Here is a 13,558-nt window from a genome sequence, read left to right as displayed (position 1 = left end):
CGAAGGGGTTTGTACTTCTACTAAAGTACTGCCCTTCTCAGGGGGTTTGTACTTTTATTAAATACTGCCCCTCTCAGGGGGTTTGAATTTTAACTCACGTACTGTCCTTCTCAGGGAATCTATTCTTCTACTAAAGTACTGTCCCTCTCAAGGGGGTTTGTATTCTTATTCACGTACTGCCCCTCTCGGGGGGTTTGGACTTTTACTCAAGTAGGGTTCTTCTCAGGGGGTTTGTACTTTTATTAAATACTGCTCCTCTCAGGGGGTTTGTATTCTAATTCACGTACTGCCCTTCTCAGGAGGTCTGTTCTTCTACTACAGTACTGCTCCTCTCATGGGGGTTTGTACTTTATTGATGTTCTGCCCCTCTTATGAGGGTTTGTTTTCTAATTCACGTACTGCCCCTCTCGGGGGGTTAGTACTTTGACTAAAGTAGGGTTCTTCTCAGGGGGTTTGTACTTTTATTAGATTCCGCCCCCCTCAGGATGTTTGTATTTTAATTCACGTACTGCCCTTCTCAGGGGATCTGTTCTTCTACTAAAGTACTGCCCCTCTCAAGGGGTTTGTACTTCTATGGATGTACTGATGTATTGATGTACTCTCGAGGGGTTTGTACTTGTATTAAATACTGTTCCTCTCAGGGGGTTTGTATTCGAATTCACGTACTGCCTCTCTCGAAGGGGTTTGTACTTCTACTAAAGTACTGCCCTTCTCAAGGGGTTTGTACTTTTATTAAATACTGCCCCTCTCAGGGGGTTTGAATTTTAACTCACGTACTGTCCTTCTCAGGGAATCTATTCTTCTACTAAAGTACTGTCCCTCTCAAGGGGGTGTGTATTCTTATTCACGTACTGCCCCTCTCGGGGGGTTTGTACTTTTACTAAAGTAGGGTTCTTCTCAGGGGGTTTGTACTTTATTGATGTACTGCTCCTCTCAGGGGGTTTGTACTTGTATTAAATACTGTTCCTCTCAGGGGTTTGTATTCTAATTTACGTACTGCCTCTCTCGAAGGGGTTTGTACTTTTACTAAAGTAGGGTTCTTCTCAGGGGGTTTGTACTTTTATTAGATTCCGACCCTCTCAGGATGTTTATATTTTTATTCACGTACTGCCCTTCTCAGGGGATCTGTTCTTCTACTAAAGTACTGCCCCTCTCATGGGGTTTGTACTTCTATTGATGTACTGCCCCTCTCGAGGGGTTTGTACTTGTATTAAATACTGTTCCTCTCAGGGGGTTTGTATTCGAATTCACGTACTGCTTCTCTCGAAGGGGTTTGTACTTCTACTAAAGTACTGCCCTTCTCAGGGGGTTTGTACTTTTATTAAATTCTGCCCCTCTCAGGGGGTTTGAATTTTAACTCACGTACTGTCCTTCTCAGGGGATCTATTCTTCTACTAAAGTACTGTCCCTCTCAAGGGGGTTTGTATTCTTATTCACGTACTGCCCCTCTCGGGGGGTTTGGACTTTTACTAGAGTAGGGTTCTTCTCAGGGGGTTTGTACTTTTATTACATACTGCTCCTCTCAGGGGGTTTGTATTTTAATTCACGTACTGCCCTTCTCAGGAGGTCTGTTCTTCTACTACAGTACTGCTCCTCTCATGGGGGTTTGTATTCCTATTGATGTTCTGCCCCTCTTATGAGGGTTTGTATTCTTATTCACGTACTGCCCCTCTCGGGGGGTTAGTACTTTTACTAAAGTAGGGTTCTTCTCAGGGGGTTTGTACTTTTATTAGATTGCACCCCTCTCAGGATGTTTGTATTTTAATTCACGTACTGCCTTTCTCAGGGGATCTGTTCTTCTACTAAAGTACTGTCCCTCTCAAGGGGTTTGTACTTCTATTGATGTACTGCCCCTCTCGGGGGGTTTGTACTTCTACTACAGAACTGCCCCTCTCAGGGGGTTTGTACTTCTGCTAAAGTACTGCCCCTCTCAGGGGCTCAGGGGGTTGTACTTTTATTAAATACCACCCTCCTCAGGGGGTTTGTATTTTAATTCACGTACTGCCCCTCTGGGGGTATGTTCTTCTACAAAAATACTGACCCTCTCAGTAGATTTGTACTCCTATTAACCTATTGATGGACTGCCTCTTTCGGTGGGTTTGTACTTGTATTAAATACTGTTCCTCTCAGGGGGTTTGTATTTTAATTCACGTACTGCCCTTCTCAGGGGTTCTGTTCTTCTGCTACAGTACTGCCCCTCTCAGGGGGTTTGTATTCCTACTGATATCCTGTCCCCCTCATAGGGGTTTGTATTCTAATTCACGTACTGCCCCTCTCGACGGGTTTGTATTTTTTCTAAAGTAGGGTTCTTCACAGGGGTTTGTACTTTCATTAGATTTCGCCCCTCTCAGGATGTTTGTTTTTTAATTCACGTATTGCCCTTCTCAGGGGATCTGTTCTTCTACTAAAGTACTGCCCCTCTCAGGGGGTTTGTACTTTTATTGATGTACTGCCCCTCTCGGGGGGTTTGTACTTGTATTAAATACTGTTCCTCTCAGGGGGTTTGTATTCTAATTCACGTACTGCCTCTCTCGATGGGGTTTGTACTTCAACTAAAATACTGCCCTTCTCAGGGGGTTTGTACTTTTATTAAATACTGCCCCTCTCAGGGGGTTTGAATTTTAACTCACGTACTGCCTTTCTCGGGGAAAACTTATAATTAAAATGATTTACAAGGATTTTTAATTTCAATAATACCTGGCATTAACTCAGGCCTTTTCAGATAAGATTCTCAAATGTCTTTTGGTTTATTTAGGCAAACATGAATTCATCCAAAACTGCATATTTAGAAAGCTTAAAATTAATGCAACGTATTTACCTTGTAAATGAGCTAAACGTTTGTACTTGATGAAAATGGGGGATGATTTTTTTTATTCTACATCCTATTCTGAATTGCAAATCTTCTTTAAAAAATGATAATTACTGTTATCATCCAAATTTTTATAAACCAATTAGAAAGTGAATGTAGCCATCGTAAAAGTCAAATATATTCTTTGTCAATGTTCCATTAATAGCGAAAAAATTGTGTAATATTTCTTGTTGGGAGAGCATTCCATACTGCACTGATATATTTCGAGAATTTTCGTTTTTTATTTCAAGTAAAGTGGAAAAAACTGGTCTAGCCTGGTTTCAAGAATGTTGTTAAAAACGATTCAATACTTTGCTAGACTTTTTGACATTGATTAAGTAAACAGATAACTGAAATTGGGCGTTATTTTTTAAGTTGGCTTTATATTAATCTTTTTTTAAGGAATCTGAAAAACGATTGATACAGTTTCTTCCTGATTTTTTTTTGTAATATTCACTGGATTCTGCTTCGATTCGTCCGGATTTTGTGTTTAAAATTCGAATTCGAGTGACCAAAGTCCAGGTTTAGGACAAATGTTGGTCCTGATTTTTTCAGCACACTTTAAACGCAAGAAAAATCCACAATACTTTCTCTAGGGGGCGCCATAACTTATATTATGTTGATTCGCTTTTTGAAATTGTCAACTTTGTTTATATATATATACATATATATTTTTTTTATTTAAAGATTCCAGGATCGAAGAGGTTCTAGAAAAGTTTTCTAAGAAAACACGCTTGGAAGTTGAGCGACTTTCATTCCATGCAAAAATAATAGTTCATTCTCCGTAAATTATAGATGAAAATACAAGAATTGGGAAATTGCATTTTGATTTTTAAAAATATTCCCAGTTTTCCACTTGTCCACTTCAGGTCTTAGGCTCTATTTTAGGAATTTAAGTTCCGAACTCATAATTTGTTTTTTTAATGGATACGATTTGTGTATCTGATGAAAATATTTTAAAGCGCTGATCAACAGAAATTCGAAATTCGAACGCACTATTTTTTTAAGAATAGTGTTGATCTACACGAAATTTCAAGCAAAGCCGCTTTTTGCACGAACGTTTATAGATTTTCAACTCATAAATTTAATGATATCTTCGATTTATTTTCATAAATTCTTTACAAATTTGTTCTATTTTTTATATTTAAACTTGGATCTCATTGAATTGAATGAAATTTTGTTGAAATTTTCATATTACAATTCTTATTTTTGTTTGACAAATTCGTTCAAAATATTTAAATGCAATTGTGAAGGCTTTGGCGATGGTTTGCGTTTACTAGCGATGAAGTTTGATACTTAAAAAAAGATTCCAGTTGTTCAATTTTTTGAAGATACTTTTTTAGCTTCATTAATCAATCATCAGTCTGTTTTGTGGAATTTTTTTTTAAAAAGTTTAAATTAAAATTAAAATTAAATAATTATCTTAAAACAAGTTCAAAATACAAAAAAAAAATATTTTGAAACCTAATGATATTTTAACTCCTTAAAAACTCAAAACTTTCATTACCTTATGGTTTAAATATAAAAGCTTAAAACAAACGGTTGAATTTGTAATGAATTCTTGTTATAGGAATTCAAAAAATTCTTGAGTATGTTTTTCAAAAGTTTAGAGCAAATGTATTCAATTCGATTTTTTTGACAAAATAATTTTTCAATATTTTAACTTGATTGAACATAATAAAACAATTTCGCAAAGTTTAATTATTTTTTGTGGCATTCATTCATTTTTGAATGTGGAATTTTTCACGTTTGTGATGTTAATAAAGACTTTATTCAATAAATAATTCTCTCATGTACAGTAAATTTCGGGGCTTCTATAGGTTACGCTCCAATTATGGAATGGATTTTTATCTAATGTGTAAGCAATATCGTACCAATTTGGCTAACACGATTTTAAGTTTAAATTTTTAAAATGGTTTGTTTCGACTGAAACATTGAATACGACACAAAAAAAAAACCCAAATTAACGTACTATTCAACTTCATGACTTCAACAAGCTTTTGAAGAGACTCAATCGAATATCAAAAAAGGGGGAAAAACTGCATATGAAAAACAGTTTCCAGCATTACTGCACTCAATAAATCGTCTCCTTCTCAGTTCGTTAATATTTTGTTAAAAAAAACTTAAAATAAAGGTATTACCATTCGACGACTCTCATAAACTCCCCCCTTACATCGTATTGAGAAATGTTCAATAAACCGATCATTTTCATTACCCCTTGCCAAGCGAAACGTGGAGCAATCTCAGCTCAAAACGAGTGGGGAAAAAATCACCTCGAAAACTTACGACCCATCATCATTGGCGACGGGTGTGCCGAAAATTTCCGGAAAAACTGCTTTTTCAGCTTTCAGCTGCTACTGTACTAATGGGTGGTGGGTGTAAAAAAGAGTGCCAAATAACCATGTCAAGTTTATGGGGCCAACTTTTCACCCCTTCTGCCATTTCTTTTTTTTTTTAGAGAGAAAAAGAGCGGCCAAAATACCGTTTAACACATTTGCGATTTTTGTTTCTTTTCAGCTCGATCTAAAAATGTGGGCTGCTGCCGATTTAATTTTCATATTAAATGTTTGATTCATAGACCCCCAACTTTGAAGGTTTTTATATTTTCACCGTAATTCTTTGACAGAAATTGTTTCTTTTAACCTTATAGAAACGTTTCGAGAATTAAATCATCTCATAATTGTTCACGTTAAGGATGAAATTCACACCACATAGGACATCATTCATTTCCAATGTCCTGGACAAATCGGATTATCACCTATCTCTGGAACTGGTCCATCTTTTGAGCTTTCACTTTTCCTGGGAACTGGAAGTTGAAACCACAAGAAGAATCGTCCTGATTCGGAACACGTGTTGCCCCAAGGCTCAAAACTCCCACCTCCGAGCACCTTTGGATCAGTTTTCGAGAAAAACCAGAGAGAAACCAGAATTAGACTCAGTCACGTGTGTTACAATCCATCTGACAAGTTTCCTCCGGAGACAGACAGCAGAACCTGTCGGCTCGAAGGACCAAAAGCCAGAAATTCTTCTTCATTCCCTCATCCAAGAGCGGTGGCAGGAGAATTTCAATCTTTTACAGCCATCTCAACTGAATTGGAAAATGTGTAGAGGCAAACTGCCACTTTGGGAAGGACATATGTTTTCCCGTCTCAGAACGTCCAACTGGCTCCTCTTTCCTCGAATAAGTTAACGGCATCTGGTCCTTCGAGCCTGTTGCTGCCACTTTTTCTAATATTGGGGGAAATGAAATGATTTGAAAAGTGTTTTTCCCAACATTGAACGGACGAAAACGTATGATGACGATTGGATGTTCTTTTTCTGTTCTGTTTTGGTTTGGTTTGCGGTTTTGATAGGTTTTTCACTTTATTTGTTGAACATTATGGTCATATCTTGATGGGATTTTGTTGCCTTGGCCAAAGTGGTTATGGCTCGTATCTTTGTGAGAGATTCCGAGAAATATCCAAGCCCAGATAGACTGTAAGTCATAAATTCATAAATTGAAAAACTGTCTAAACCATTACAACAAATAAAATCTCAGTTTCCAAACATCAATGATGAAAATTGTAAGAGACTTAAACAGTAACAAAAAACATGATCTAATAAAATATCCAAACTTGTCAAAGTCAAAAATATCAAAATTGCCAAAATTGTCAAAATTGTCAAAATTGTCAAAATTGTCAAAATTGTCAACATTGTCAAAATTGTCAAAATTGTCAAAATTGTCAAAATTGTCAAAATTGTCAAAATTGTCAAAATTGTCAAAATTGTCAAAATTGTCAAAATTGTCAAAATTGTCAAAATTGTCAAAATTGTCAAAATTGTCAAAATTGTCAAAATTGTCAAAATTGTCAAAATTGTCAAAATTGTCAAAATTGTCAAAATTGTCAAAATTGTCAAAATTGTCAAAATTGTCAAAATTGTCAAAATTGTCAAAATTGTCAAAATTGTCAAAATTGTCAAAATTGTCAAAATTGTCAAAATTGTCAAAATTGTCAAAATTGTCAAAATTGTCAAAATTGTCAAAATTGTCAAAATTGTCAAAATTGTCAAAATTGTCAAAATTGTCAAAATTGTCAAAATTGTCAAAATTGTCAAAATTTTCAAAATTGTCAAAATTGTCAAAATTGTCAAAATTGTCAAAATTGTCAAAATTGTCAAAATTGTCAAAATTGTCAAAATTGTCAAAATTGTCAAAATTGTCAAAATTGTCAAAATTGTCAAAATTGTCAAAATTGTAAAAATTGTAAAAATTGTAAAAATTGTCAAAATTGTCAAAATTGTCAAAATTGTCAAAATTGTCAAAATTGTCAAAATTGTCAAAATTGTCAAAATTGTCAAAATTGTCAAAATTGTTAAAATTGTCAAAATTGTCAAAATTGTCAAAATTGTCAAAATTGTCAAAATTGTCAAAATTGTCAAAATTGTCAAAATTGTCAAAATTGTCAACATTGTCAAAATTGTCAAAATTGTCAAAATTGTCAAAATTGTCAAAATTTTCAAAATTGTCAAGATTGTCAAAATTGTCAAAATTGTCAAAATTGTCAAAATTGTCAAAATTGTCAAAATTGTCAAAATTGTCAAAATTGTCAAAATTGTCAAAATTGTCAAAATTGTCAAAATTGTCAAAATTGTCAAAATTGTCAAAATTGTCAAAATTGTCAAAATTGTCAAAATTGTCAAAATTGTCAAAATTGTCAAAATTGTCAAAATTGTCAAAATTGTCAAAATTGTCAAAATTGTCAAAACTGTCAAAATTGTCAAAATTGTCAAAATTGTCAAAATTGTCAAAATTGTCAAAATTGTCAAAATTGTCAAAATTGTCAAAATTGTCAAAATTGTCAAAATTGTCAAAATTGTCAAAATTGTCAAAATTGTCAAAATTGTCAAAATTGTCAAAATTGTCAAAATTGTCAAAATTGTCAAAATTGTCAAAATTGTCAAAATTGTCAAAATTGTCAAAATTGTCAAAATTGTCAAAATTGTCAAAATTGTCAAAATTGTCAAAATTGTCAAAATTGTCAAAATTGTCAAAATTGTCAAAATTGTCAAAATTGTCAAAATTGTCAAAATTGTCAAAATTGTCAAAATTGTCAAAATTGTCAAAATTGTCAAAATTGTCAAAATTGTCAAAATTGTCAAAATTATCAAAATTGTCAAAATTTATCAAAATTGTCAAAATTGTCAAAATTGTCAAAATTGTCAAAATTGTCAAAATTGTCAAAATTGTCAAAATTGTCAAAATTGTCAAAATTGTCAAAATTGTCAAAATTGTCAAAATTGTCAAAATTGTCAAAATTGTCAAAATTGTCAAAATTGTCAAAATTGTCAAAATTGTCAAAATTGTCAAAATTGTCAAAATTGTCAAAATTGTCAAAATTGTCAAAATTGTTAAAATTGTCAAAATTGTCAAAATTGTCAAAATTGTCAAAATTGTCAAAATTGTCAAAATTGTCAAAATTATCAAAATTGTCAAAACTGTCAAAATTGTCAAAATTGTCAAAATTGTCAAAATTGTCAAAATTGTCCAAATTGACAAAATTGTCAAAATTGTCAAAATTGTCAAAATTGTCAAAATTGTCAAAATTGTCAAAATTGTCAAAATTGTCAAAATTGTCCAAATTGTCAAAATTGTCAAAATTGTCAAAATTGTCAAAATTGTCAAAATTGTCAAAATTGTCAAAATTGTCAAAATTGTCAAAATTGTCAAAATTGTCAAAATTGTCAAAATTGTCAAAATTGTCAAAATTGTCAATTGCCAAAACTGTCCAAATTGTCAAACATGACAAAAATGACAAAAATGACAAAAATGACAAAAATGACAAAAATGACAAAAATGACAAAAATGACAAAAATGACAAAAATGACAAAAATGACAAAAATGACAAAAATGACAAAAATGACAAAAATGACAAAAATGACAAAAATGACAAAAATGACAAAAATGACAAAAATGACAAAAATGACAAAAATGACAAAAATGACAAAAATGACAAAAATGACAAAAATGACAAAAATGACAAAAATGACAAAAATGACAAAAATGACAAAAATGACAAAAATGACAAAAATGACAAAAATGACAAAAATGACAAAAATGACAAAAATGACAAAAATGACAAAAATGACAAAAATGACAAAAATGACAAAAATGACAAAAATGACAAAAATGACAAAAATGACAAAAATGACAAAAATGACAAAAATGACAAAAATGACAAAAATGACAAAAATGACAAAAATGACAAAAATGACAAAAATGACAAAAATGACAAAAATGACAAAAATGACAAAAATGACAAAAATGACAAAAATGACAAAAATGACAAAAATGACAAAAATGACAAAAATGACAAAAATGACAAAAATGACAAAAATGACAAAAATGACAAAAATGACAAAAATGACAAAAATGACAAAAATGACAAAAATGACAAAAATGACAAAAATGACAAAAATGACAAAAATGACAAAAATGACAAAAATGACAAAAATGACAAAAATGACAAAAATGACAAAAATGACAAAAATGACAAAAATGACAAAAATGACAAAAATGACAAAAATGACAAAAATGACAAAAATGACAAAAATGACAAAAATGACAAAAATGACAAAAATGACAAAAATGACAAAAATGACAAAAATGACAAAAATGACAAAAATGACAAAAATGACAAAAATGACAAAAATGACAAAAATGACAAAAATGACAAAAATGACAAAAATGACAAAAATGACAAAAATTACAAAAATTACAAAAATTACAAAAATGACAAAAATGACAAAAATGACAAAAATGAAAAAAATGACAAAAATAACAAAAATGACAAAAATGACAAAAATGACAAAAATGACAAAAATGACAAAAATGACAAAAATGACAAAAATGACAAAAATGACAAAAATGACAAAAATGACAAAAATGACAAAAATGACAAAAATGACAAAAATGACAAAAATGACAAAAATGACAAAAATGACAAAAATGACAAAAATGACAAAAATGACAAAAATGACAAAAATGACAAAAATGACAAAAACGACAAAAATGACAAAAATGACAAAAATGACAAAAATGACAAAAATGACAAAAATGACAAAAATGACAAAAATGACAAAAATGACAAAAATGACAAAAATGACAAAAATGACAATAATGACAAAAATGACAAAAATGACAAAAATGACAAAAATGACAAAAATGACAAAAATGACAAAAATGACAAAAATGACAAAAATGACAAAAATGACAAAAATGACAAAAATGACAAAAATGACAAAAATGACAAAAATGACAAAAATGACAAAAATGACAAAAATGACAAAAATGACAAAAATGACAAAAATGACAAAAATGACAAAAATGACAAAAATGACAAAAATGACAAAAATGACAAAAATGACAAAAATGACAAAAATTACAAAAATGACAAAAATGACAAAAATGACAAAAATGACAAAAATGACAAAAATGACAAAAATGACAAAAATGACAAAAATGACAAAAATGACAAAAATGACAAAAATGACAAAAATGACAAAAATGACAAAAATGACAAAAATGACAAAAATGACAAAAATGACAAAAATGACAAAAATGACAAAAATGACAAAAATGACAAAAATGACAAAAATGACAAAAATGACAAAAATGACAAAAATGACAAAAATGACAAAAATGACAAAAATGACAAAAATGACAAAAATGACAAAAATGACAAAAATGACAAAAATGACAAAAATGACAAAAATGACAAAAATGACAAAAATGACAAAAATGACAAAAATGACAAAAATGACAAAAATGACAAAAATGACAAAAATGACAAAAATGACAAAAATGACAAAAATGACAAAAATGACAAAAATGACAAAAATGACAAAAATGACAAAAATGACAAAAATGACAAAAATGACAAAAATGACAAAAATGACAAAAATGACAAAAATGACAAAAATGACAAAAATGACAAAAATGACAAAAATGACAAAAATGACAAAAATGACAAAAATGACAAAAATGACAAAAATGACAAAAATGACAAAAATGACAAAAATGACAAAAATGACAAAAATGACAAAAATGACAAAAATGACAAAAATGACAAAAATGACAAAAATGACAAAAATGACAAAAATGACAAAAATGACAAAAATGACAAAAATGACAAAAATGACAAAAATGACAAAAATGACAAAAATGACAAAAATGACAAAAATGACAAAAATGACAAAAATGACAAAAATGACAAAAATGACAAAAATGACCAAAATGACAAAAATGACAAAAATGACAAAAATGACAAAAATGACAAAAATGTCAAAAATGACAAAAATGACAAAAATGACAAAAATGACAAAAATGACAAAAATGACAAAAATGACAAAAATGACAAAAATGACAAAAATGACAAAAATGACAAAAATGACAAAAATGACAAAAATGACAAAAATGACAAAAATGACAAAAATGACAAAAATGACAAAAATGACAAAAATGACAAAAATGACAAAAATGACAAAAATGACAAAAATGTCAAAAATGACAAAAATGACAAAAATGACAAAATTGACAAATAAAATGAAAAAAATGACAAAAATGACAAAAATGACAAAAATGACAAAAATGACAAAAATGACAAAAATGACAAAAATGACAAAAATGACAAAAATGACAAAAATGACAAAAATGACAAAAATGACAAAAATGACAAAAATGACAAAAATGACAAAAATGACAAAAATGACAAAAATGACAAAAATGACAAAAATGACAAAAATGACAAAAATGACAAAAATGACAAAAATGACAAAAATGACAAAAATGACAAAAATGACAAAAATGACAAAAATGACAAAAATGACAAAAATGACAAAAATGACAAAAATGACAAAAATGACAAAAATGACAAAAATGACAAAAATGACAAAAATGACAAAAATGACAAAAATGACAAAAATGACGAAAATGACAAAAATGACAAAAATGACAAAAATGACAAAAATGACAAAAATGACAAAAATGACAAAAATGACAAAAATGACAAAAATGACAAAAATGACAAAAATGACAAAAATGACAAAAATGACAAAAATGACAAAAATGACAAAAATGACAAAAATGACAAAAATGACAAAAATGACAAAAATGACAAAAATGACAAAAATGACAAAAATGACAAAAATGACAACAAATGACAAAAATGACAAAAATGACAAAAATGACAAAAATGACAAAAATGACAAAAATGACAAAATTGACAAATAAAATGAAAAAAATGACAAAAATGACAAAAATGACAAAAATGACAAAAATGTCAAAAATGACAAAAATGACAAAAATGACAAAAATGACAAAAATGACAAAAATGACAAAAATGACAAAAATGACAAAAATGACAAAAATGACAAAAATGACAAAAATGACAAAAATGACAAAAATGACAAAAATGACAAAAATGACAAAAATGACAAAAATGACAAAAATGACAAAAATGACAAAAATGACAAAAATGACAAAAATGACAAAAATGACAAAAATGACAAAAATGACAAAAATGACAAAAATGACAAAAATGACAAAAATGACAAAAATGACAAAAATGACAAAAATGACAAAAATGACAAAAATGACAAAAATGACAAAAATGACAAAAATGACAAAAATGACAAAAATGACAAAAATGACAAAAATGACAAAAATGACAAAAATGACAAAAATGACAAAAATGACAAAAATGACAAAAATGACAAAAATGACAAAAATGACAAAAATGACAAAAATGACAAAAATGACAAAAATGACAAAAATGACAAAAATGACAAAAATGACAAAAATGACAAAAATGACAAAAATGACAAAAATGACAAAAATGACAAAAATGACAAAAATGACAAAAATGACAAAAATGACAAAAATGACAAAAATGACAAAAATGACAAAAATGACAAAAATGACAAAAATGACAAAAATGACAAAAATGACAAAAATGACAAAAATGACAAAAATGACAAAAATGACAAAAATGACAAAAATGACAAAAATGACAAAAATGACAAAAATGACAATAATGACAAAAATGACAAAAATGACAAAAATGACAAAAATGACAAAAATGACAAAAATGACAAAAATGACAAAAATGACAAAAATGACAAAAATGACAAAAATGACAAAAATGACAAAAATGACAAAAATGACAAAAATGACAAAAATGACAAAAATGACAAAAATGACAAAAATGACAAAAATGACAAAAATGACAAAAATGACAAAAATGACAAAAATGACAAAAATGACAAAAATGACAAAACTGACAAAAATGACAAAAATGACAAAAATGACAAAAATGACAAAAATGACAAAAATGACAAAAATGACAAAAATGACAAAAATGACAAAAATGACAAAAATGACAAAAATGACAAAAATGACAAAAATGACAAAAATGACAAAAATGACAAAAATGACAAAAATGACAAAAATGACAAAATGACAAAAATGACAAAAATGACAAAAATGACAAAAATGACAAAAATGACAAAAATGACAAAAATGACAAAAATGACAAAAATGACAAAAATGACAAAAATGAAAAAAACTGAAAAAAATGAAAAAAAAAAACAAAAAAGAAAAAAATGACAAAAATGAAAAAAATGACTAAAAAAACAAAAATGACAAAAATGACAAAAATGACACAAAAACGACAC

The 13,558-nt window shown here is 29.3% G+C and overlaps 1 protein-coding gene across 1 annotated transcript in view; it reads left to right on the top strand.

Annotated features, from left to right (window-relative positions):
• Positions 1–13,558, top strand: part of LOC129748529 (uncharacterized) — a 443,948-nt gene that overhangs the window by 89,529 nt on the left and 340,861 nt on the right. The gene's annotated exons all lie outside the window — the stretch shown is intronic.

The sequence above is a fragment of the Uranotaenia lowii genome, chromosome 1 (genome assembly GCF_029784155.1).
Source record: "Uranotaenia lowii strain MFRU-FL chromosome 1, ASM2978415v1, whole genome shotgun sequence".
Classification (NCBI taxonomy): domain Eukaryota; kingdom Metazoa; phylum Arthropoda; class Insecta; order Diptera; family Culicidae; genus Uranotaenia; species Uranotaenia lowii.
Note: the sequence above shows the minus strand (reverse complement) of the source record. Positions and strands in the feature narration are given on the sequence as shown.